The 25,082-nt window shown below is 33.8% G+C and overlaps 1 protein-coding gene and 1 long non-coding RNA gene across 4 annotated transcripts in view; both read right to left on the bottom strand.

The window, feature by feature from the left end:
• LOC129953959 (neprilysin-2) overlaps positions 1–25,082 on the bottom strand; it is a 67,607-nt gene that overhangs the window by 15,254 nt on the left and 27,271 nt on the right. The window lies entirely within an intron of this gene.
• LOC129953960 (uncharacterized) lies at positions 17,042–17,866 on the bottom strand. Its single transcript, XR_008782614.1, has 3 exons — positions 17,819–17,866; positions 17,574–17,757; positions 17,042–17,518 (listed from the first exon to the last, which is right to left on the bottom strand). It is a non-coding gene; the product is annotated as an uncharacterized LOC129953960 (long non-coding RNA).

Raw genomic sequence — 25,082 nt, 5'->3', positions numbered from 1 at the left:
AATAGATTGCTAGGTACTTTTTTTGACATGAGTATTGTATAAATAAAATGTATAGCAAAATTTTTTATAAATGGGAATTTTCGCAACGTTACATAGAGGCTACATTCAGCGAATTCTATTAAATCAAAAATCAAATGGGGTGGCGCAACAGTCCGTTGTGAACTAGGGCCTAGTGACTTACAACTCTCAACCATTCCTGTATGCGAGTACTATTGTCAGGAATGGAAGGGACCTACAATTTTAGGCCGAATCCGAACGGCTAGTTTGAGAAAGCACTTTTTCATGGCAAGAATTGCTCTTGAAGGATTTGTCAATTCCTCGCAAGAGGTAGTACCCGCGAAAATTATTTTTTTTTTTTAAATTAAGGTGGCACAGGCAGGGATTGAACCCAAGACCCCTTGCATGACAGTCCAACGCACTTTTTTTTTTATTAATTTTTATTCATTCAATCTTAAACTTATCTTAAAGCTAGACAAAAATTCATAACACTAGCCTAATTATCCATAACTTACATCTAACTTAATGGTCCCATACGGACACTCTAAGTTAAACTATAACACTAACTACTAATGCCTTTCGGTTCTAAGATCTATTTTACTTCAATTTATATTTTATTTATTTCTGTATTTATTAGACAATTTTGAAAGAAAAAAATAATATCAAGATTCTTTTTTTTTACTTAAAAACTACTTAAAATAAGGTCCTTAATATAAAACTTAAAACTAACTTAAACTATGTTATTATTATGTTTTTATTTTTTTAGTTTAATGTTTTTTTTAAATTTTTTCTTTTGTATTTATTTTTATTTTCTTTTATTAAACCCTAAAACTATAAAACAAGTATGTAAGCCGGCCAAGGCTTAAAACCCCATCCCGACTACCCAATATCAAGTGCCGATTGAAGCCACCAAAACTGGTTCTCCTGCTTCACCCTATCAGTTCGGTCTCGTTCGGACACAGCCCTACTGAACCGAAGGAGCTCTGCTCCGCCTTGTGCCATGACGTCCCGATTGTACAGGAGTTGCCTATCCACGGTTCTTCGTCTGACGTGGTAGATTAACGGAACTGCCAATCTATCTTGTATCAGACCGCATTTGTCTAAAAAGAGGAATGCCTCTGCACTTTCAAAATACTCGTCGTTCGGATAGAACGCCCCGAAAAAATCTTGCAATGTGACCTCGAACGAGTTTTATCACGAAATTGTCAATTCTGTTGATTCGAGCCCCGTTGTATAGGACCTCGTTGGAATAGTAATGCACATAAGAAGATTCGGCTGTTCGATATAAGCCGGTACAGCGTCGTAAACACTGCCGCTCGAACACCCGAAACTTCTCCATCTGGGAAGGGGCAACGCTGAACCATACAGGACAACCATACACGATCATTGGCCGTATGAGGGCCATGTAGCAAATTACCTTCACTCTGGGGTAAAGCCGACTGCTAAAAAACAGCCGTTTCGTCAGAGCGAAGGCTCCTCTGGCCCTGGTCAGAGCAGCATTTATATGTCTGTCGAAATATAAATATTGGTCTAACCAGGTACCGAGGTACTTCACTACACTTTTGCTCGCTAATGGCTGCCCGTGAAGATCAACGATGACCATCTTGCGCCAATTCTTACACGTATCCCTCGTGGCCCTAGCCAACGGAGTCCGGAACAGAATTGTCTCTGACTTCTGGACATTTATTTTCATTTCCAGTCGTCGCAATATCGCTGAATCTTGTCGAAATCACGCTGCAAGAGAATTCTAATAACCTCAACCTTTCGGGCCGTTCTGTCAAACGCACTAACCATCATGCCACTGGTACTACTTTCTAAGGCTGTTATTTTAAAATTACAAACTTTAAATAATTTGTTAAAATAAAATAAAAGATAATACAACTTTTCAATTGGAAAATGGTTTAGATCATTGAATGCCAACAATGTCAGAAATTTTTTTAACCACAGTAACTGGTCGAATTCATTAAATTAAAAACAACTATTTCGGAAATGTAAGCCATGTTCAAACAATTTTATAGGGTAGACCATCTAACCACGCCTTTTTATATTTGTGAAGTTTTTTTGCTTGAAAGCTTTCAACAAAATGAAGTCGAAGGATTTCTTCTTATACTGGACTAACGCCATAAAGTGATGCACATGATGATGAGGGATAAAGTTAAGTTTCAAGATAACTTTTTAAAGATAAGGCTTAAAGCTTCTGTCGACAATTCATTATTGAAATAGTTTGTTTCTGATGGAATCTGTATAATCTATAGGTATTCTTGGATGTTGTAAGTGTTGCTGTGGAAAGATGCTGATTGAAATTTCTTTCGTTAGTTTTAGCAGTAACATTGAAAAACATAAGTTTCCATTCATCCACATTAGACTCCATTAAGTTTAGGTTAGTATCATGGGAGATGGCTAGCTAATGTCATTTCTTAAAAGGAGAGGCTTTTGGTTGGAATAGCCTTACCATAAACGATTTGTGAAGAATTCTTTTTGTTTGGCGTGTTTCGAAAAGTTTAAATAACGCGTTACCGAAATTTCGAGATTTTTAAACCTTTGCACTACCTCAATACAGACATTGTTGAGAGACCAATTCTCTTCGGGAAGTCTTCTTCTTTGAAGAAGTAAAACTAAATCGTCCGTGTACAGCTAAATTTAAGTTGGATATCAGCGAAGAGACTTCCTCCTTGAAGTACATCACAAATGTCTGCAATAAACAAAGCAAACGTTGTTGGCCTTCAAAAGCAGTCCTGGGGAACACTACTTGTCGTTTCAAACCAGTCTGGAAACTCTTAACCGTTCCAAACTTAGGCACTAGAAGACTCCAGAAATATGAAATACATTAGTAAGAATTCCACATTTTAGCCAGGTTGTTAAGGGAATCCGTTTTTTTAATAGTACATAAATGTTTGTATTTCTTATTAACGTGGAGGTAAATATTTCTAAAAAACAAAGAGTTTGTCGATCTAAACAATTTCAGATACACAAAACAAAGTTTTCGTATTTTGTTCACGATCCTCATCGAACCATACCTTCTTTAGAGTCGGCATACAATTATTGAGGGTGTGGCAAAGGTGAGGCCTTACTAATGTTTTCTATATTCTCGTCAGGTTGAGAAGCAAGAGAGTTACACTGCCGGTTTAAACTTTCTATCATTCCATTTTAACTTCTGAGTGTTACTTGAGTTCCTCTGGATATCATTATTAATAAACTGAATGCGCTGAAAAATTCGCTAAGCTTTGAAGTCTGTAATTGAATTTCTCCCTTCCCCCTCAAAAGATCCGATATCGATCATGGGATTTATTTTTCGGAATTCCATACCGAACGGGATTTTGCTTGGAAAACTTATTTCTTCTTTCTAGGTAAAAAAAAAACATATAAGACGCATGTCGTCTACACTATCAAAGACAATAGCCAAAAATCTTTCCAGTTAAAATTCGATGGAAATTTATCGGTCGTCAGATGGAGACTTTGTTTGCTTAAACAAATTTTAAACAAACATTCAATTATTTCTAACTGAAATTGTTTATTTTGATTTGATTTATCACATATTATCCAATTACACTCCTACTACATTTGTTATAATATTTATTATAGTGTAAACAAAAAAAGGTATTGTTAAAAATTAACTACACGTACATATTAGTTAAGAGCAAATATTTACGAAATAAATTCAAATATGTGGAATACTTAAAAACACATGTTTGTGTGTAAATACGAGTATAAATGTACATAAGAACATTTAAACTTAGTCGGAAAGTTGAATGATTGTTGTTTGTCATGGTTAGGGTAGGTAAATGTATTCATGAATAAGTAAAATAAATAAACATTGTTATTAAAAACAATTTTCGAAATGTTTATTAAACATTTTAAAAATAGTAGATCATGTCTCTTGTACTTCAGATTTTCATATCTAAGATTTCTTTAAATAAAAACAGAACCCATTATTTGTGAAACCAGATTTTGTTAGCAATATTTCATTCATTGAACTTCTAAGAAATTTACTAGGCTATGTTAGTTATTTGATAACTGAAAACGCTGAGAAACGATGTTTTTTTTTATTAAAAACGTTAAAAATTATTGAAAACTTCAAACTTCTGCGCGACTAGGTTGCACGAACTTGCTTATGCATTCAAAAAGTATGATTAAACATATCACTTGCATAAAAAATTGTTTTCAAAAATTTAAGTGCCTACTGTTTAAAAAAAAAAATTGTTTTACAAATTTTATTTGAGAATCGTTAGAGCTTTTTTTCTAAATTAATTTTAATACATAAAATGTTTCTTTTAAGTTTTCGAGGATTACATTTTTTTTTTCAGTTTTTTGAGTTATAAAAAAAACCGTTTGTTGGATTTTTTTCAAAAAATAAAGTTGTTTGGTATCACGTTACAATATATTATATAAAATTTAATTTAAGTCTCTAGCGGTTTTGGTTAGTAAGATATTTAGGGTTACCCAAAATTTCCAACTTTTTTTAAACTGCTATGGTAAAAAAACCACCCACGCAATTTTTTTGAGAACCCTTTCTGCATCTTTCTGCTTTATTATCTACATATATAACAAAATGTATTTGAAGTCGATATCTCGATTCTGGTTCTTGAACTATATGGACGACGAAAAAAAAGTCGCGAACGTCCGGACGCCTGGACATCGGACGTACGAAAGTACGTACACATGCACGCACAGACATCTTTCGAAAAATCTTATTTCGACTCTAGGGAACTTGAAACGCCGGGAAATGTCAAAATTTTCAATTTGACAAATCAGACCCGTTTCAATAACTTCTTATGGGAAGTTAATAAAGGATGATTTATCTAGTTTTAAATTACTTTAACATCTTACTTTAACTTAAAGCAATTTGCTTAATTCTTGTGACATCTGTACAATTATATTAATAAGAGCAGTGTATGAAATGGTTCAGTCAACAGTTTGGTATTAAAATTAATAGGTCAGTTTAGAAGTATTTGCTTGGTTTGTTTTCACGAAATGTCACTTTTTAGACACGTTTGGATACTCGTTCTTTAACAAAAGCCAACTAGCAATTTACTAGTTAGCAAAAGTAAAAGAAAGGATTCAAATTTTAGAGTCCCTTAGTAGAATGCTTAATATTTGGCAAATTGCTAACTAGTAAATTGTGAAACCCTTAAGCCTTAAAAACACATTGTTTGAAATATTGGAATCCCGTTGATTAATTCTTGAGAAAACTTAAAACTGGAGAAATATCAAATGTTGGTTAATATTAGGTCCGTTCGCGTACTTTCTGCACTAAAATTCGTAAAGAGAGATATTTTGAAGAGTGGGGGTAAAATTCTCTTACCAAAAAAAAACTACAAAAACGTAAGCGAACGGAAAACAAAACAGTTTTCACACAACATTACTATTTTGTTGCTGTTCTTTAAAAATTAATTTTTAAATTTTATAACTGACAGCCAAAGCGAGCAATTTATTGAATTTATTTGAATTTCTATCAAATTTGACACTTTCACAAATCAGCACACAGAAATTTCTTGTGCTAAAATTCGCAGGTTGGGGATATACATATTTTACATTCTAGTGAGCGGTCTCTTTTTTTCGAAAAACTACGAAATTTTTGAGTAAGCAAACAGGATTTGGTTAAATTTCTTATTTTTTCGTAAAATTGGATTGTTTTAGTAGGGTCCATGAACGGACTTATTGATAGAAGCAAAATTACTACAAACAAAAGTAAACAACTTTAATAAAAGCCTATCGGTTCGTTCGTTTGAGATGCCTGGAATTTAAAACTGTTGAGAGATTTGAGTTTACATTATTGTTTTATTGTTGCCAGAATCACAAAAATCAGATGCACACCTAAATGTGTTTACTTCTTCCAAAGAAATATTTAAAAATACTAAACTGTTATCAATATTTTTTTCGTTTTTAATGCCAGCATCTTTTAGCTGAATCTACTTTACGGGCGATTGATTGCATGCATCATATGATATTCAAGAGATTTTACGACTTGAATATCTAAGTTAGTTCTTCGAGTTTCCAAAGAACAGTGCAAGAAATGAAGTCGAAACAATTTTCTTTTGATCTTTATTCAAGTAAAGATGTTCAGTGCTACAGGCAACACGAATATGTGTAGGATAAAACACTCATTTGAAATACGAAAACACAATTTTTATTATAAAAAAAAATAGGAATATCAAAACTAAATCTTAAAACAAATGTCCGCTCCAACGAAAACTGACAGATCTTTTTAAATTTTGTTCTCAAAATTTCAGGATTTTGAGTCAGGGATGGAATCGGCTGAAGTAATTGTCGAATTTTATCTCTATAAGGTGATAGTCAAATTGATACCTTAAAAGCTATCACAACAAAAATGTGATAATCATTTTCAAACAAATATGTTTATTCCGAATAGAGCTACCAGACGCTTACAAATACAATTCATTTTGACAATTCTATCCGAGATCTAAAATTTCTTGAACTCAAAAATGATTTTAAACCGAGACCTATAGACGTGATTGGATGTGAAGAAATACTCGAGTTCAAAATGTTTTGAAATGAATTTCCAAATATAGACCGAGAATGACTAGAACGAATTTTTAATTTACTTTGGAACTTCGTCAAGAAATTTGAAGTTACAACATAGGTACATATACATTATCAATATTTATTCTAGTTCATATTAAGATTATTGCGTATACAATATTATCTTTAGAAAATATAATTTTTGTAAGGTATACATAATGAATTCAATGAGTGCGGTTTTTTGGTATTCCATTTAATAGTATAGTGAGAAATTGCCAATAAAAGGATCCAGATTTTTGTATTTAAAAATTGGTACAACTGAAAGAAGATCTGTCAGAATAATAATAAATAAAACACAAAATAGAAGAAAGTTTTGTGAAGATCAAACGTTAAAATTAACTTTGCAAAAAAAAACTATCTTAAACTAATAAAATGGACAATTTTCAAAAAGAAATAGAAAGAACACATCTGGATATTGAGGAGGGGGTTTGTTCGTAGACTACTACAATAACATGTGTCGTTGAAGTGAGCTTGAAGATTGCCTTAATTCTGTATATACCTGAATCGAGTTGAAATGAGCTGAACATAGTAAAACTTAATTACCTTTTCTATTGTTTCTGTTGCAAAATAAGTTCAGTTAGTCCATTTTCATTAACAAAACTAAACAATATCAACAGTAAAAGATTGATTTTTTTTCCAATGGTAAACACATACATACAGTTGTGTTCATAAAAATAGCAGTGCTGATCACATTTTATTAGATTGTCAATTATTTTAAGAACGAGAATTCTTACAAACAAAATTGACATGTTTCTTGCACCTAACGTTCTTTCGTTTTCATATTAGAGACTTTTAGTTTTAAGTTATACTCTACTTTTGCCGATAAACACAATATTTCAAACTCTCTGGATATAAAGTGTTCATAAAAATAGCAGTGCTTTTGATTTTATAATTAAGAAGGTTAAAAATTCAATTTTATTTTTATTTTCGGTAAGTAAATATTTTACTATTTAAAGTTTTAAGTATTTTTAACATACTAGTATATAAAAAATTAATAAATATTGGCTCAAAAATAAACAATGGGACGGTCAAGACACTGCACCGAAGCAATTCGAAAACTTATTCGAAAACTACGTTAAGAGTTAAAAACCTACCAAAATATTCCAGACATCTTAGGCTGCTCAGCAAAAATGGTCTATACACCTTAAAATGGCAAAATAAACCGAAAACGTGAGGCCCAAAAGGGATGACTACTGAAAGAACTGACAAAAAAATTGTTCAGTTAGCAAAACAGAACCCTTCCATAGGCTCTAGGAATTTAAGAAATGGACTTCAAATGTCTGTTAGCGCTGTAACAATACGAAGACGTATTTTATAAGCGAAGTTACCAGCCCAAAGTCCACGCAAGGTACCATTCTTGACGGAAAGGCATGTGGCAAAAATAATGGAGTTTGTTAAAGCACATAGAGATTGGGCAAAAGAGAAATGGAGAAATGTTCTATGGAGCGGTGAAAGCAAAGTCGTCCTTTTTGGGTCCAAAGGTCAACGAGAATATATGCGAAGACCCTAAAATGCAGCATACGATGCATGGTTCACTTTTAAAACAGTGAAGCATGGTGGAGGGAAAATTATGATATGGGCTTACTTTTCATATTACGAGGTCGGGCCTAATAATCCCATCGGGGGAATAAGAGATACAACCGAGTAGGTGAAAATTGAGCAAAAGAAGTTATCCATTATGGAGTGGCCCGCTCAATCCTCCGACCTCAACCCCATCGAAAATTTCTGGGGGGATTTTAAGAACGCACTTCACAAAGCAAAACCCAGGAATTCAAAAAAATTGTGGGAAACAGTGCGTGATTCTTGGAACTCAATACCAGTCGAAAGGTGTCAGGTTTTAGTGGACTCGATGCCACGTAGATGCGAAGCATCATAAAAAACAATGGTTATGCAACAAAGTTCTAATTGTAAGCTAACATTATCTGATACTTTCATATAACTTATTACAGTTTTCCTCACCTCTTACGTAATAGATCTAGTACTTTGCCATGGCGTGGTATTTTTATGAACAGCCATATATTTAAAAAACGGTTTTTACTGTGACAAAGCTAACGGTAAAAAATCTATAGTACTCATTTTCTGTTATTATGAATAAAATATTTTAGTTTGTTGTTAGAAGTTTAATGAGATATATTATAACGTTGATATTGAAGGCATTTTTGTTTTATTTGGAGAGCACTGCTATTTTTATGAACACAACTGTATGTACATAATTCCAAATGCACAAATACTCAACGAACACAGCCATCGAGATACGAATGCAATATCAATCGTACCAACATTTGGGAACGAAATCACATAAGATCAATTCGAGACTGTATAAATGTCAAAAACCCATCCGTCGCAAGATTCTACCTTAACTTTTATCGGTGTTATTCATACTATGGATATTGTTTTTGTTATTTGTGTAAAATCCTACTATACTATGGAGATATTTTCCAACAGAGCACGATTAATGAAGTCTTGTTATTTGTTTTTTTTTTTTAAACTAAAAAAAAACGAGCGAACTAGACCAATAATCCACCACCCCCCAATATTGAAAAGTTATCTTATCTACAACACTGGTATACACGCCTAAACAAAGCAGCTACAACTTTCTTTGGCCTAAAGTAAATGTAGTGCAGTTGTTAAGATAATGCTATGACATAGTAACTGTTATTTTATAAGCATAAAAACCATTAACAGCTGCAGCTAAAAACTGTTTAAGGCAACAATCAGCACAAACGTACTTGTAAGTATATACAGGGTGACTTAGAGTCAGTTTATATGTGTTACCGACAAAAATGGTTAAGTGACAAAATGCGGGAAAATTGTTATAAAACAAATTAACAAAACATCGTTTGCGACAAATAGAAACACCAGAGTATTAATTTAAAGTCCAGAATCAGTTAAAGAAAGGAAAGGATTGCGGGGAACCCTGTATAGAAAAGTAGATTTGCACTTACAATTGGCGATACCCTTATTTGGTAAAAATTTTCACGTACTCACTTTAATTCGTATCCAATTTTTCAAAGCAAATATTTCGAAAATTTCCACAAATTTCCAGCTAAATTCACATAATCAAAAAAAAACTAATATCTATAAAATATTAAATAATGACAAGTTTCAGCTTATTTTCAAGACGTATGTACGTATATATTATTTAGGTATATACAGATGTGAAGCCTCCGTTTTTATTTTGAAAAATTTCATTGCATGTTTTATTGAGGTTTTTTGCATTATTATGCAAAATAAAGCTAAAAAAGCTATTTTTTAAACTGTCTTTATAATAAGGCTACTTCCTGGTCAAACAGGTGCATATTGCACATTTGACATGCTAATAGTAGTCCGTTACACTCTTTTTCCGGCAGTAGGAAGTTCCAAATCGGAATCAAAACAAAACAAAATGTTTTATAAATATAGCGTTTCTGCCGCAACCATCACGTGCATAGAAAATTTAAATGCAAGTAGTTGCATTTTAGTTGGTTTTTCCTTTTAGTCGACAAATAATAAACAAAATAAAACCGTCAAAGAGTAATTCAATGTGTCATTTTGTTTTTTGTGTTGTGTTCAACATTTTGTATAATAAATTGTTTTTTGAATGATTGCTTTTTGTTCAAGAGAACGTCTTTAAAATAAATTTAAAACTATCACGTAGAAGCCTTAAATCATGACCTTAAATATTTTATTTAACGAGACATGAAATGATTTTAACCGTGGATTGTTCGATGGCTACCAGAAAGTAAAATATTTGATTGTAATGTTAGCCACGTGGTGTTAATGAACTCATAAGATCGGTATATATTACAATGAAATTGACTTTAATTAACATTGAAAACATTAAATATTGAAAACATTGAACTCGCAAAATGTTCCTATTAATTCACAATGGAAGGAAATCAATTTTTAGCAAAAATACTTCGCATTGTTTACATATATCGTTAATTTGAAAGCAATTTTTAAATATTTTAAAATAATTCAAATATTTAAATAGCGATTTTAGTCTGTTTTAAAAATGAGTCCGCTAACAACTGTTAAGCAATGATTACAGGCCAGCATTGAGATAGTTTCAAAAAGGTCGTTAATAGTGTTGATTTAATGAGGAAGACGAGCATAAATAGAAATCTTTTTTAAAAGAAATGGTGAGTCTATGTTCCATGCTTAATGCTGTTACAGAAGAGAATATCATTGACTATGCGGAGTTTTTTGAAGTTTTCTAGATTAATATGTCTTAAATGATCTTCATAAGGTTGTGAGAATAGATTATCACTAGATCAACGTTTAATCAAAATGGGCTCGAAAACTTAACTGAGTACTGCAAATTATTATTAGGATGTGAATAGAACAGACAAAATTAATGGTTACATCGTGCTTCATCAGGACGGAATATGTGATTACTTGCAGTTGAATGTTATGAATCTACACTGCTCGAAAAATGTTCCTTAGGTTAGGTTAGGTTATAGTGGCTGTCCAAGATGGAAACGGACACACTTAGGCCAGTTTAATGGCCCATTGTGATACCACATGAATCTTGAGGCTTCCTCCTAACTTCAATGGAATCAGCTTGAGTCCATTACAAAACGTGAGAGCCTGATTATACCGATATGATTTAGATCGTTTAGATCGTTAAAGAAGAATTTTCCTAGGTAATTCTTGCGTTTTCGAGCTAGAGCAGGGCATGTGCAGAGAAGATGAAGAACCGTTTCTTCCTCTTCCTCGTCCATACAGCTTCTGCAAAAGTCATTTGAGAATACGAATAGTCTCGTGGCGTGCTTTCCTTTTAGACAGTGTCCGGTTATGACACCTAATATCGAGCTTATATGCGATCTGCTTAGAGAGAGCAAGCACCTTGAACGTTTTAAATCCAGTGTTGGCCAGATGTTTTTTGTGGCTTGACACGTGGTGATGTTGTTCCACCTGGTGCCTGCCCTCCTCACAGCGTCTTGCATTAGCAGCAGTTTACAAGTAGCGATTGGTATGCGAGTACTTGCCAAACGTGGTAGGATGGGCTGTACTGTACCGTTCCTGGCGAGTTCATCTGCCTTACAGTTACCTGGAATGTCTCTATGGCCCGGCATCCAGCAAAGGTGAATATTAAACTCTTGCGCCATCTCCATTAGAGATGATCGACAGTTATGGACTGTTTTAGAGTTTGTATAGACAGAGTCCAGAGATTTGATAGCGGCCTGGCTGTCAGAGAAAATACGGATATCAGATGTTGATATCACGTTTTCTTTGAGCCAAGACAAGACTTCCTTAATCGCCAAAAGTTCCGCCTGGAACACGCTACAATGATTGGGAAGGCGGAATGAGAGACTTAATTTCAGTCGTTCAGAGTACATATACCTCCACCAACCCCTTCTTTGGTTTTTGAGCCATCTGTGTAAAGATGGATTGACTCATCCTCCAAGAATCTCCTATCCTCCCAAAAAGATCTGGTAGATATAGAAATCTGGAAGTTTCTGTCGAATTGTAGTTGGGGGATGGTGTAGTCTGTGTGCCTTGGAATTGATTCTAAGTACCTTAGAATTACGGAGTGGCCAATGTTGTTGTTAGTCCACTGCGACGAAGCATTGAGGCGAATAGCAGAGCTATTTGTTTGCTAAATATGTCAAGAGGTGTAAGGTAGAGCAAGGTGTCCAGTGCCGCAGAAGGGGTCGTGCAAAGCGATCCGCTTATACATAGGCAGGCTGAACGTTGGACTTTATTTAACTTATCCCTGTTTAAGCCTTTTACTAAAGCAGTCCACCATACTGCCCATACTGCCACACCGTACGTGTACGTGTGGGTTAACACCCAGTCCACACCGATCAGCCCAAAGTATTAGTCTGTTCAAGGCATTTTGTAAGAGTTCTTTTAGGATATTAAGATGCTTTCCTGAAACTACTATGGCAACGTCGTCCGCATAGGCTATCACTCTGAAATCCTCCGCATCCAGACTAGTTAGGATTTCATTCACCACTAGGTTCCAGAGGAGAGGGTGTTCCTCTACTAACGAATCGTCTGCTAAAAGAGTTGCCCAGTTTTGAGTTAATTATTCTGCTAGTAAGCATCAAATGAATTAACTCCCGAAGCGAACTCTCTACATTTAGAGATGTCAGTGCAGATGTGATTGCAGATGTGTCCACGTTGTTAAAGGCACCTTCGATGTCAAGGAAAGCAACCATAGTGAACTCTTTATGATGGAGGGAATATTCGATGGTGCGTACTAATACTAAAGTGTGTAACGCTGTTTCCATCGATTTACCTTTACAATAGGCATGTTGAGACGAAGACAGAAGTCTTGTATCAATCAATCTTTCCAGGGTCTTAAGAAGGAATGATGATAGACTTATAGGTCGTAGATCTTTAGGATTGACTTGGGAGCATTTACCTCCTTAGGTATAAAAACAACATAACCTTCTCTCCATGCTGAGGGAACATGGACCAGGTAAAGACAGCTGGTAAAAATTGCCTCAAGGATTGGTGCAATTATATCAGAAGTCTTTTGTAATTCGGCTGGTATTATTCCATCTGGTTCTGCAGCTTTAAATGTTCCTTAAGTACACTCAATTTTTTGCCGAAGACACAAGCGTCCACAGGTTTTTCTCAAAACCCACCTCTATCTATCAACTCCTACTCTCACCTTCCCGCGGTGAACATCGGGTGCCTAGTGCCTCAACTGGAGATTGGGTTCTTACCCCAGTGGAAAGTTGCTGGGGGCAGCAAACGAGAAATGGGGGAGAGGTGTTTTCACTAAGGCACCTCTCCTTATGCAGACAGCAGCGGACGACTTCTAGAGATGGAATCAACGGTGGCGTCTACAGTTCCAGTAAGGTTGAACTACTTAGTGTACACCTTATAGGGCTGCTATGACTTAATTGGAGCCCAGGCTTATAAATAGCGGTTTTTTTCCCGCTCCTCGTCCTTGGAGTTAAACTAAGGATCTAGCCCTCCAGGATGGGGGTCGTGCCGTCGGGGTGACTTCCTAACCACGTAAAAATACCTTAGTTGCGAAGGACCAATAAGCCTTGGATACGGACGGATTCACTGTTGACAAACCACGCAAACGAAATAAGGACTACGAACTTCGGATCTGTACGTGGAATGTTAGGTCCCTTAACAGACCACGTTCAGCTGAACAATTAGCGGTTGACTGAATGCCGAAAAGACGACCGACCTATGAAAAGCTTAAACGACATAATACAAACTATCAAAGAACCGCAGGAACCAATAAATGTAAATTATTTTAATGACCTTTTATCTTTTTTAAATAGACTGTGACATAAAATTTAATTTAAAGCTGGGTTCTACATTTTACTTTCATTACATTGAAATGAAACCTATTCAAAATATAAAGTGGAGATTTGAAGACCACTTCTATAGATATCGGTTTAGTTTTTTTTAACTTAAAACTTAACTAAAGTGTTCTACACTTTTATATTTGGGATCTTCAAGTGATTTGAATTAAGTTGATTTGATTTGAATTTAGAGGAATAAAACCTTAACTTCTTAAATACAATTTTGAATAACAAGCTATACGAATTATGACAGTGAACAAAATTGTTAATTGACTGCTTTAGTTTCACTTGAAGCCATTTCAAAAAGTATTCAAAGTTTAAATTTCTATTTCATATCAGTCGATTTTGGGAACCTAGCTGAATATAAAATTTTTGTTTTGAGGAATAAAATCCTGTATCTTTAAGTTATAAAAGTTTTGCAACAGACTTTCAATACTCGATGAAAATGCACCGATTTTAGTTAATTCAAAGCATATAAAATCTCCAACTATTGAATTATTCATAAGCATTGAGACAATCTTATGTATAAATTGAAAATAAAACTAAACAGTCCATACAACACCCCTCATGTATTGATGGTGTGTGCTTCATTACAATTCATTAAAGACACACTTTAGTAGATTCATTACATACATACGTACATACATATATGTATATCCGAAGTTAATTATAATAATTTATTTGTGCACCCAATAAGTTAAGAGTGTTTTGTGAATGGTTATGTTTTTATGGTGACCATGTTACTTTTTAGACTTAAAGGACTGAAAAGTTTTTAATTCTTAGGTGAAAAATCTCAAAAATTATTATAAGCTTTTATTGCTTCAGCTTGACGATTACATGTATTGATATTTAAAGTTTTATTAACTACATATATATTATTATTTTTATTTATTATTATTATTATTATTGTTAAAAGCGTTAAAAGGAAAAAGATATTGGGTGAGGTTTGTGCTATGATTTTTTGAGGGAGGACATACCATTTCGTGTTCAACGGAGTCTAAAGCTTTACTAAAGTCAATAAATAAGAAATAAACCAATAGTCTAAATTCATTGCATTTTTCTGTAAGCTGATTCTGTTTTCTTGGTTGTTTGGTATTTACGTCTTCTTTGTTGGTCCTGTAAAGCGTTTTGCAGAAGAACTTGTAAACTGTCCAAATGTTACTGATGGGTCTATTTAGTTATTTATATCGTCCTTCCTTCCTTTTTTGTGTATAAATGTAATCGTGGTCTCTTTAAATTGTCGAGTGATTTGTTTTATTTCAGTGATATTTTGTTATTTCCGGCGCATTTATCTTTCCTTAGATCGTTTTTTGTGCTTTCGATAATTTCTTTACTTTATATGTCTATTGTATCCAGTGTTGCTAGCTCGAAATTGGGGATATAGTCAGATCTGACTTGTTGACTGGATTTTGATAATTTAAATCCAGTAAAAAAAAAAAAAACAGTTAAACATAAATTTAAAAAAAAACAGTCTAATAATAAAAAACTTTTGAACAAACAAATACCTAACATATTTTATTCTGTTTATAACAAAAACTATAATAGAAAAATTAACAAAAATAACTTATTTTCTATAATTCACAGCGTATAATGTACTTATGTTACTGAATTTATGATAATAAGAATAGTTCTTTTCAGGTAATCAAAATATACGAATATACTTATTCCGAATCGGAACTCGAGGCATTGTTTTCCGTATCAATATTTTTGATAAATTACATTTGTTCCAATTTGTTTCGTAACTTTGAAATGATGAAATTATGGCAACATTTTACCCCTCGCAAATTGAATAATTAAAATAGCATTTGTAGAAATTATATGCAACCTGTTTCCTTGGTTGGTTTTGACCAAGTTTAATTGGCTAAAAATTCGGTATTCCTCAGCCAATATCGAAGTAGCGAACTTTCCCAATTCTTTAAAACGATTTTCTCCACAAGCATCTTTATAAGATGAAACTTCACACCAAACGGGTTCTGTTTCCTCTATGTTGTTCCATCTTACAAAGTTTGGATTGTCCCATTGACTAGAAATTTTCTCAGCTAAAATCGCCTCTACATTCATTGCATTCAAAACAGGTTGCAGTTGTAGGGAGGATGTATTTAGCGAAAGGCATTCGCTTACCAAAAGCATTCTTATCTGCTTTAAAATGTTAAGATTGGCACTCTCTGCTGTAACTCTTTTACTATCTTTATAATAAAATGTTTACAATTTGTATCAATACACCAATATCTTCCTTGCTTACTTCCAAATTTAATTCTAATTCATTTAGTTTTTTCGCATTCGACTCCAAGGTAAACCTTTGTTTGTAGCATTAAGCAACTCATGTCTAAATCAGGGCTCAAATCATAATCACAATATTGGGCATAACAATTTTTTTTGATAAGCATTAATATGAGAAGTTCCAAATCACTTAAAACTATAACAAAATCCCCTTTTTCACTTTCAAATATTTTGTTAACCCTTTGCAGTTCTTCTAAAATTGGATTGAAAAAAAAAAACATAAATAGGCATAATTTATTTCCTTACTAGAGTTTTCCGTCTGTTCGGTTATTGCAAAATATGCCTTAAATTCAAGATATTGCTATGATTCTATTGACAGCCGTCTAGTTGGACACGATTAGGTGCTTTTTAAAGACTTGTGTCCTTTATTTTTAATAACTCGCATACACTTGGTTCACTATGAGCAAATAATTTAAGAAAATGTTTCCAGTTTTTGACTTGATTCCAGTCAAAAATATACGTTGGTTGTATTGTATTTCATTTCCAGCTAAGGAAGAAAAAATCCAGGGCCCTTATTATGAAGTACGAAACATACGGCAGAAAAAACGAAACCCAGAAAAACGAAACTCATGGCGTAGAGCGATTATGAGAAACGAAAATGGAATCAAGAAAATGTTGCCAGCCAAAAATAAAAAATGGTATTTTTTTAAACGCAACTAGCTTCACACCTATTTACAAATGTCAAAATGTGAATGTTGGAAAAGTTTTAAGTTTAAATTTGATTTGTATTCGGTTCGGTGAAAGCGAAGATGAATCTGAATCGGAAGGAGAAATGCGTGTAACAAGGGCACTCTTAAGAGATTAATCCGACCCAATGAGCCTTTCAAGTTCCACGTAAGTAAATGAAAATCCTTTTATTCATGCTTTATTTAAGTAAATTCCTAAAATATTTTCAAGGTTCAAGCAACTTTTTCGTCTGAACAAGGAAGCATTTAAATATGTATTGGATGAGATTGATACACACCTTCCAAGTTTTAACTCTACTCAATACCGAATGTATTGAAATTAACTGCAACACTTCGGTTTCGGGCAGAGGGTGGATATCAAAGAGGAACTGGACAGGATTTCCTTGTTAGTATGGCACAACCAACTTTATCGGTCACTGTAGCAAAAGTACTGGGGCCCTTATTATGAATTACGAAACGAACGGCAGAAAAAATGAAACTCGGAGAAACGAAAGTTATGGTGAAGAGCAATTATAAGATACGAAAATAGAAAGCAAAAAAAGTTGCCCGGCAAAAACGAAAAATGATAATTATTTAAAGGAGCAACTAACTTCACTCCTGTTAACAAATGTCAAAATATAAATAAAGTCGAAGAAGTTTCAAAAATAAATGTAATTTGCAAAAATTCTATAAAATGGGGCCACCCCCTGTGCCACTTCGATGGAGCAAATTTCCACTCATTTTGCGCTTAAGATTGTACCTAAAATCTTTCCATACCTAACGAAGAACAAAATTAATCATAAACGCAAAGTTTTGTTTTAAGGAAACCTACACTTTTCCAACCATCCATTGGTTTCTCTGGAGAACCGCATGCATTTAGCTTATCAGTCAAAGCCTTCCAAAGAATTTTGGATTTGGCTTTGGCTTGGCTCGTCGGCAAGTAATTTTTTGCTATGTTTGGATTGGTTTCCATAAAAGCTACCAGCAAATCCAACTGCTTAGCATTAGTTGTAGGCCTAGAAGGTTAGAAATAACTTATTTGTATGTTTTTGACAATTTTATTTATTATTTACTTACATTTTTTTGCGCACTTAACAAAACAAAAACCAACCAAACAAAAACAAAATAAAATGCACGACTGGGTCGCACGAACTTGCTCCTGTATGCAAAGAGTCTGTTTAAAAAAGTACTTATATGAGATTTAAAAATATTCCTATAAAATAAGTTTGGCTTCAAAGATATAAATGCCATTTGAATTGTCAAAAAACCGCACGATCTTTCTATATGAAAACCATTGTACTCTCATGAGCATAAACTTTTAAGGCGATCAGATGCCGAGTCGTTGGCTTGGCGTTAGTATCGAAAGTGGAGAAATTCAGCGGGAGCGAGAGAAAAATATTATTCCCATTCCCATAAGCAGCCAGCAGAATAAGGGAGATAATTAATTTTCGACCCAAAAAGTCAACACAATTTCCTTCATTTTATTTGAGTATATCCTCGTATATGTTTTCACATAAAGAGCTTCCATATGAAGGTTGATGAATTTGTTTTTGTTTTATTTATATCAACGCACTTTATATAACAAACAAAATGGCTTAATATTGTATCTAATAAGGGGATGAAACAAACTTTTGCATGCTTAAGTCAGCTGTTTAGGATCTTTTACCGATATTTGTTTTTATTTACATTCATAAGTCTTGTTTTACTTGTGTACGATCTTTGTATATGAAAAATGGTTTCTATTACCTATAAAGCTACAATGCGATTCATATAAATTCAACTTGTTCCTTAAAAGCTTTTTTCCTTTAGATAGCTTTATTGTAATTTCATATTAAAAGAACCAGGATGGAAAATAAATAAGATAAGAAAGAGGCAGACCATGAATGTTTAAATTGTAAGGCGATCGCCTATTGGTTGTGTAGTTAGGTAGCAGGTAGATGTCTAAAACGACCATAGAATAGTTCACTTGGCGTGCTTAGCTTTATGCAGATAAATAGATAAGGACATGTTTATGATGATAATGAAGGAATGTTATTGGTGGCTAGAAGGTACATATTACATTCCTTCTTAAGTTTTCAGCGCAAACATGGAGTTATTACGTTCAGTCTATTTTTTTCACTAAAGTTTTAAAAAACAAGCATACGAACAAGTACAAGAAATTGCTGTTCATGTGTTGTTTACAGTCAGGCTCTTGTGCGTTTTGGATTTTAGTTAAGAAGTGACTCGTAAGCAGTAGTTGTAGAAGTTGTACGTAATACCTTTATAAATAGGTACAATTTGTATGCGTTGAAAAAGTAATTCTAATAGAAAATACATACACTCTATCTGGCCAGTTTCTTTAACTTGTAGGTACTAAGTATTTATTTATTTATATAGGCGAAGGCCAGTAAATAATGCGTGTGAAACAACATTATTCGTAAAGAATAATATTTTAAAATCATATATACAAAGTTACCAAGATAATAATTCTTGATAGACTCTTTAAAATAGATTGTTGATTAAATATATCATATAAATGTGTACCAAATGCACTAATTTGGATGAAAGCTAGGAATATAATTACAATTTTGTCAAAATAATGCGCTCTTTCGGGCTCATGCACACTAAAAATAATTTAAAAAATAATATTTTAAGATTCAAAATTTTACCTGAAAAATAAGTTTGTCTTCAAAAACTTAAATGCTATTTTATAAATAAAAAAACCGTTGATTTTTCAAATTTTTATTTTGAAAATCGTTTTAGAGCGGTTTTTTTTTTAATTAATTTTTTATATATAAAATTTTCCAATTTTGTTCTAAAAATATTTTTGGAAAGCAGTTGTTTAGTGATTGTAAATATACGTCTTACGCTTGAATTTCGAAAAAAATTGTTGACCCGTTTTCGAGATATAGAGTTTTGAAAAATAAAAATTCAATATTTTTTAAAAAATCCAAACAATTAAAAATTGCATTTTTGTTAATCAAATATTGTTAAGGCAATATAGGAGCTTATTCAGAAAAAAAATTATTAAAATCAGTTCATAAGTTGCTGAGAAAATTAAAAAACAAAATAACGGTTCTATGAGCGGTACCTTTCCTGAGCGATACAAAAATATGGTTTTCTTATAAAAAGAAGCCAAGTTAAAAAATAAAATTTTAGAGAAAATTTAAAAAAAATCTATCGGTTTGTTTTTGAGAAAATTCGAATTTTCAGTTTTTGACCAAAAAAATTGTATGGGGGCCACTGTTAGTTTTGACCTTAAAAAAAAAATGAAAAAAACGCCTAACGCGAATCTGCTCAAAACCTTAACTTCCAAGTTTGAACTCAATCGACCCAATGGTTTAGGCTGTAGGAGCGTGGACAGACAGACAAAACCGACCGGACGGAATCGCGGGACCCACTTTTTTCGACTTCTCTACCATCGTAATATCATGTTTGATTAAAATCTCGAGTTCGAAATTTTGCACGAATGCAAAACTTGCCATATAGTTCCTATATGTCGCAAGTAAAAATAAAAGACATTTGACATCTACCTCCAAAACGAAAGCTAAACGAGAGCTAAAGGCACTTTTACGATTCTCTTTTTTCTTAATCGCAATTTGACGATTTAGTGCCACTACAATCGTTTTTTCTTATCGCAATTTAACGAATAAGCGTTATTTTAAACGAGTTTCGTTTTTCATAATAACCCCCCTGACAATAATGGAAAATATTTTGTGCCAAAATGTATATCATTTGGAATGACCAAAAAAAAACAAACCAAAATACAATAATGTTTGACACTTGACAGTAACCCGCCAAAACAAAAGCTGAACGAGTGCTTGAAGGCACTCGTAAATAAAATAAGAGTATCGTTTTTTTACGATTCCCGTATCTCCTAATCGCAATTTTACAAATACGCGCTTCTGCAATCGTTTTTCGTAATCGCAATTTCACAAATACTCCGTATTAAAAACGATTATCGTTTTTCATAATAACCCCCCAGACCAAAAAAAAAAATTTGAAGAAAAGGAAATAGTGTCATTTTTAAGAAAAACTTTCATTTAATTAATATACAATTTAGCAGTTTTTGTTAATGTTGTTTGGTTTAAAGCATGTTTGTTTTAATTTTCAGCAACAGATGGTAACCATAATTCTTTTCCCATGCAGGCTTTTATTTCAGTGATAAATGTCTTATGGTGGAGGAATCAAGTGGATAATTTATACAAGAAGACTTAGGATGTTTTTTTTTTAACATTTTATCTAAATCATTTTAAGAAAAGAAAAAAACAGATGGTCTAAAACATGACAACAACAAAGTTAACATAAAGAGGAAGCTATCGATATTATACCTACATAGATATGGACGCATAATCTCTTTTCTAATTCTAACTTTCTTAATACAATACAATATTTATGCTGGGAGTGTAAACTTAAATTCACTAAGATTCATTGGTAATTCTTCCGTTATCGGCGCATAAGTTATAGATATTTATGTATAATGTAAGTGTGTCGCCAATGACACCCGTGTCGATTGAGTTCCAATCGAATTCGGGTTCACAAAAATTAGCATAACGTGGAGAAAGTTGATAATAAATTATCATACATGAATATTATCATAGACTTTACCTCCATATATACTTATGTAGGACTGTTGAATTGAATGAACAAAAAAAGAAGTGTATTAAAAGATACTTAAACATTGCAAAATGCCATAACAAATAAATAGCACCATGACAACAGTTTATGTGCAAAAAATTGATTTGAATGTTTAAATAAAAGTGAAAGCTAAGTGCAGTAGACTTTTAGATGCAATAATTGGTCTATTCGAACTTTACTTAATTTCACTGCTCTAACAAGATGAAAATAGTTGGATAATGGAAAAAATTAAGAATATATTAAAAAATATATAAGGGTTCTATGTTCTAGAAGTTGTAAAAGTGAATTTTGGTCTTATATTGAGTAGTATTTTTTTTAAATTTCCCATACGTAGTTATTGTAATTGGAAATTATGGCATTTTTCAAGGTTCAAGGTTTTATATTTTAAAACATCAAACACGACCGTTGTTTGGGAAGATTTTTCATCATCAATACATCAAAAACCTGTAGAAACATTGACTTCAATTTCATTTTGTATTATAAATGTATATATAAATCTGAAATCAAGCAAAAGAGGAAATCTTTGGTACGGTTTGGCCTTGAAACTTCTTATCCAATTATGCAGTGTTTTGTTTTTAATGAAAGGAGATATCACGGAGCATGTTTTAGGCATAAAAATGTCCGATAATGTTAGTCAATAATCCTAAAAGAACTCTTACAAAATGCCTTAGGCAGACTAATACTTTGGGCTGATCGGTGTGGACTGGGTGTTAACCCACACAAAACCGATTTGGTCTTATTTTCGAGAAGATACAAAATTCCATTTGTCAACCCTCCTTATATTAAAGGAATCCAATAAAAAATTCTCAGACGAGGCTAAATACCTAGGTCTTGTCTTAGACAAAAAACTAAATTGGAAACACAACGTACAGGAAAGAGTCAAAAAAGCTACCGTAGCTCTCTTTTCTTCCAAAAAAGCTATTGGTAATAAATGGGGTTTACAACCCAGAATCACGCATTGGTTTTACACATCGGTAATCAGACCGATTTTAATGTACGGTGTGGCAGTATGGTGGACTGCTTTAGAGAATAAAGTTAAATAAAGTCCAACGTTCAGCCTGCATATGTATAAGCGGATCGGTTCGCACGACCCCGTCTGCAGCACTGGACACCTTGCTCTACCTTACACCTCTTGACATATTTAGCAAACAAATAGCTGCAAGCTCTGCTATTCGCCTCAATGCTTCGTCGCAGTGGACTAACAACAGCATTGGCCACTCCGTAATTCTAAGGTACTTAGAATCAATTCCAAAGCACACAGACTACACCATCCCCCAACTACAATTCGACAGAAACTTCCAGATTTGTATACCTACCAGATCTTTTTGGTAGGATAGGACATTCTTGCAGTATGAGTCAATCCATTTTTACACAGATGGCTCAAAAACCAAAGAAGGGGTTGGTGGTGGTGTGTACTCTGAACAACTGAAATTAAGTCTCTCATTCCGCCTTCCCAATCATTGTAGCGTGTTCCAGGCGGAACTTTTGGCGATTAAGGAAGTCTTGTCTTGGCTCAAAGAAAACGTGATATCAACATCTGATATCCGTATTTTCTCTGACAGCCAGGCCGCTATCAAATCTCTGGACTCTGTCTATACAAACTCTAAAACAGTCCATAACTGTCGATCATCTCTAATGGAGATGGCGCAAGAGTTTAATATTCACCTTTGCTGGATGCCGGGCCATAGAGACATTCCAGGTAACTGTAAGGCAGATGAACTCGCCAGGAACGGTACAGTACAGCCCATCCTACCACGTTAGGCAAGTACTGGCATACCAATCGCTACTTGTAAACTGTTGCTAATGCAAGACGCACCAGGTGGAACAACATCTCCACGTGTGAAGCCGCACAAAACATCTGGCCAACACTGGATATAAAACGTTCAAGGAGGAAAAGTTGTATTGGCAGAAATTGCTGATCCAGCGGAACTATTAAAAAGTCTTTTGAATTATTCTCATCGAGATTCTAAACATTTTCTTGATTTGATTCGGAGACATGGAGATTTTATGCCTACATTTAAAGTTCAGGGTCAAGTCTATCATTTAGCTGGATCTCTTTTACCAAACAACCCTAACGAATCGAAACTTTTGCAAATATATTTCATAAGTGATTCGGTGAGCGAAGTACAACGGCGAATGTCGATAGCCCCAAATGCTTACAGAGAATCATAATACCACTTGCAATATTTGTTACATTGTCCCAATCCTTACGTGCGCAGCTTCAACAAGGCTTTTGAAGCAATGTCGTCAAATATAGAACATTTCCTAGTCATTATCAAAGCTGACCGTGCTCCACAGATAGAACACAGGGGTCATTATAATGCACCTTAAGTTGATGATGTAGCCGTATTAATTGTTGGACAAGAATACACAAAAAGGGTTATCGTTTTGCGAGCACGAGATAATACTCTAAAAAAAAAACTGTGTCAGCAATGGATTTATACTCTTTCGGGCTTCAAGTCAGAGAAAATTAAAATAATATTTTACTTCCTTGCGGGAAATTATTTAGTCAGTATATTGTCGACATGTAAGCTAAATTTGAATCTTAGCGGCTTCAGTTTTTAAGAGCAAGTCAATCTGAATTACGAGCCGAAAATTACAAAATTCTTCACGATGTAATTCAAGTGGACGATCCAACAGAAATGGGAAAAAGACTTATTTTACCAGCTTCATTTGTTTTAGACAAACATTGCCAGTTGTGTCATTATAAAATAAATTGGGTGGCGCAACAGTCCGTTGTGAACCAGGGCCTAGTGACTTACAACTCTCATCCATTCCTGTGTTGTCAGGAATGGAAGGGACCTACAATTTTAGGCCGAATCCGAACGGCTAATTTGAGAAAGCACTTTTTCATGACAAGAATTACTCTAGAAGGATTTGTCAATTCCACGCAAGAGGCAGTACCCGCGAAAATTAATTTTTTTAAATTAAGGTGGCGCAGGCAGGAATTGAACCCAAGACCCCTTGCATGACAGTCCAACGCACTAACCATCATGCCAGTTTTGCCAAGAGGTACAAAAAGTGATGAAATAAATGCTTGCCTAAAATCTTCGTTTTGTGGGCTTCTGTCAAACTTTTAAGATTGGCCACAAATATGCGCGTACGTTTGGGTGGTGATAACAATGCAGCACAATTTTCAAGAACTCTTTTGGATATGGAAAATGGAAACATTTTAAATAATGATGGTGAAGTACTAATAGAAGCAACATTTGCAACTGGCGTCACTGAACAAGATGAATTTATAGATAATGTTTACCCGCAAGTCGCCCAAATTTCAGAGAAAACGAATTATTGGTTACGCGAACGAGAACCCAAAAACGATTCTGTTACAAGTATAAATAATACAATTCTTTCAGGCCCATGAACAAACTTATCTTTCTATTGATAATCTGACTGATCAAGGTAATGCTATTGATATTCCAAATGAACCCGTCAGGTCTTCCTCCGCATAAAGTGGGCTTGAAAATTAGGGTTCCAATAATACTTATGAGGAATTTAAATGCTCCGAAATTATGCAATGGTACTAGATTACGGATAGTGAACGTTTTTTTTTTTTAGTTCAGAGCAGAGCTCGAACTGTCAAAAAAATAATTGTGTTTCTTTTTGAGCTCTGATCGTTCAGAGCTAAATACAAATTCGTGTTCCTTTTTTAGCTCTGAAAATGTTCAGAGCGCGCTCTGTAAGCTCAGAATAAAATAACAGAGTAAACGGATTAAAATGCTGA

Source organism: Eupeodes corollae, chromosome 1 (genome assembly GCF_945859685.1).
Source record: "Eupeodes corollae chromosome 1, idEupCoro1.1, whole genome shotgun sequence".
Lineage (NCBI taxonomy): Eukaryota > Metazoa > Arthropoda > Insecta > Diptera > Syrphidae > Eupeodes > Eupeodes corollae.
Note: the sequence above shows the minus strand (reverse complement) of the source record. Positions and strands in the feature narration are given on the sequence as shown.